This window comes from Chinchilla lanigera, unplaced genomic scaffold (genome assembly GCF_000276665.1).
Source record: "Chinchilla lanigera isolate Chin_1 unplaced genomic scaffold, ChiLan1.0 scaffold00496, whole genome shotgun sequence".
NCBI classification, from domain to species: Eukaryota; Metazoa; Chordata; class Mammalia; order Rodentia; family Chinchillidae; genus Chinchilla; species Chinchilla lanigera.
The window spans coordinates 3,707-6,263 of NW_004955897.1; the positions used below are offsets into that span (position 1 = coordinate 3,707).

Genomic DNA, 2,557 nt, shown 5'->3' on the forward strand with positions numbered 1-2,557 from the left:
CTAGTGCTCTGGGGCAACTCTTCTCTGAGAAATCCTTAATTTGAGGTTTTGTTTCTTTCTACAAGTTCTAGGACAATGCTTTCTCCGTGATGTGATCATCTGCAATGAGACTCAGTTTTCTGAGCTGAAAATTAATAAAGTGAGATCAACAGGAATGAACAAAGGAGTCATAAGAGCTTTTTATGTAGAACAGCACCCACACCTTTACCCAGGTCTGAGGACATCTCGGGAGAACACGGTGTGGGGCGGAAAATGTGGAAGAGTCCTGCGTCACGGACATGGAGAGCACAGTTTGTGCTGCGCCTGGAATGAGGGATGGAAGGTGACCAGTGGAGTATGGGGGAGGGGGTGACAGAGGAGAACTATTTTTAAAAAGTGAAGGAGGAGGAGGAGGAGAAGGAGGAGAGGTGGGACGAGAAAAAGGAAACAGTTGGGAGAGGGTTCCTAGATGACACCACTCCGGTTCAATATTTCCACAGTGGCCACTCTTCCATCCCAAGACTTCTCATGTGCTGCCCCCCACCCCGTCTTCCCTGCCACATGCAGTGACCAGGCCACACTGGTAATGAAGGCCACAAGACCTGCAGACAATGACTGCCTTGAGGGGACAAAAACCCAAAGTTTGCAATAGTGGAAATGTTCTCCAGAACCACACCAGTCTGTCCCACTCCAGACCACCAAGCACAGCCTGGATAGCCTGCTTTCAGGGCCTGTTCAGAGGCTCCCCGCCTCCTGGGTATCTCCCCATCCTGCTGTCTGCTGTGTGCCTCTGGGACCCCAGTGCAGAGCCCCCTCCACAATGGGGAAAACACGATCCTAGCCTCAGGTCCTGCTTTATTTTGGTATTTCTACTTTGGGTAGATGGTTCAATGTTCCTTTCTAAATCTAACCACTGGGTGCATCGAATGCCATGGCATCTACTCCAAGTCCACTTCTCAGCCTTAGGCCCCTTCTCTTCCCCCGGTGGTGCTCAGCCATGTGCGAGCTCCTCCAGCTACAGGACTGCAGACTGGGTCTCCGGGAGATCGCTCTCCTCAAGCTTCAGCCCCAGGTTGTCGATGCCAGTGCTGGTAACCTGGGGCACACTGGTGCTTTCTGCTGGCTCTGCTGTGTGTGTCAGGGTGGAGCAGTACATGACAAACCCCAGCATGATGATGGTGAAGGACACAACGCAGAGTACAGAAAACTTACAGCCAAACAGAAAAAGTCCAAAGAAAAGGTTGTAGAGGTCAGCTGTCAGGATGCCCAGGTTGACAGAAGTTGCACTAGGGACTTTCATCACCAATGGCATGAAACTGCACAGGCAAAACATACAGAGGGCAAACACCACAAATAGCCGGGCAACTTTCCTGTTCCAGTGAATGCTGGCCATATCCTTATATTCCATAATCAATAGCTGTATGCCACTGATAATTGCCCCAAATAAGACCGGAATTCCTAAAAATTCCAGTCTGGTCAGTTTCTTCACAGTGTATTCTTCATATACATTAGAAACAGCACAGAAGGAATGCCCTGAGCAGGACCAAAATATCACGGATCAGTACATCACTCCCTGAACTGTCTTCCCTCCCTGCTAGAATGTCTGTACCAGCCATGGTTCCTACCCGCGGCAGACAGATGAATACCCGGATGTAGTGGATCACCCTGGAACTTGCAGGAAGAATAAACGACAAGAGAGCCATAAACACAGGAATCCCAAAGCAATCCAAGAGCTGGACACTGGTTAGAGTGGTGTGCTGGTATGCTCTGAAAATCAGGTAATTAGCTTCCACATCTGCTAGTCCCAGCACGATGTACTTCTACCATTTTCTTCTCAGGACGTCTAAAGATTATCACTGCCTGACGGAAAAGCCAGTATCACTGTATAAATCACGAACACGACGCAATAGTTGAGAATGCTCTGGAACATGGGGGTGTTACTTGGTACTCTTTTCTCAAATACTGACTGGTGATAGCCATCCCACAAATACACAAGGACAACATCTGTTCCAGAGCAATCCTTTTCAAAATAGGCCTGGTGCAGGCTCCGCCTCGGACCTTGTCCAGTGCTAGCTGCGGCTCCAGGGCTCAGGACTGCGGCTCCGGCGTGTGGGGCTGTGGGCCGCCAGGGCCGGCCAGGGACTTGGCCTCCATGAGAAACCCCGCACCCAGTGCGCCCGGAATCCCCCGAGGTGCCCGGAATCCCCCGAGGTGCCCGGAATCCCCTGGGGGGCCCGGAATCCCCCCCCTGCCCCCCGCGCCAGGCGCCCTGGCCCAGAAGACCAGAGGTAGCTCCTGTGCGGCCAGCTGAGACCCGGCTCTCACACACCGCTGGATCTGCCTGCTTGGCGCGTTCCCCCGCGCCCCTCTCCTCACTTGGCCAGGCTCCCATCAACTGCCAGTCATTAACCTTCAGGTCACTCAGAGGGCTGACTGGACACTCACAGAGCACAGCCCAGCAACGCCCAGGAAGCAGGAGAATGCATGGGGTTTTTCTTCACTTTAGCAGTCCAGCTTTAGTATTGGTCTCAGAGGTAATTTTTTTTTTTCCCGGTACCAGGAATTGAACTCACGACCT

General features: G+C 52.2%; 1 pseudogene; it reads right to left on the reverse strand.

The window, feature by feature from the left end:
• Nucleotides 1-994: 994 nt before the first annotated feature.
• The window catches only part of LOC102023315, a 6,505-nt pseudogene continuing 4,942 nt past the window's right edge, over nucleotides 995-2,557 (reverse strand).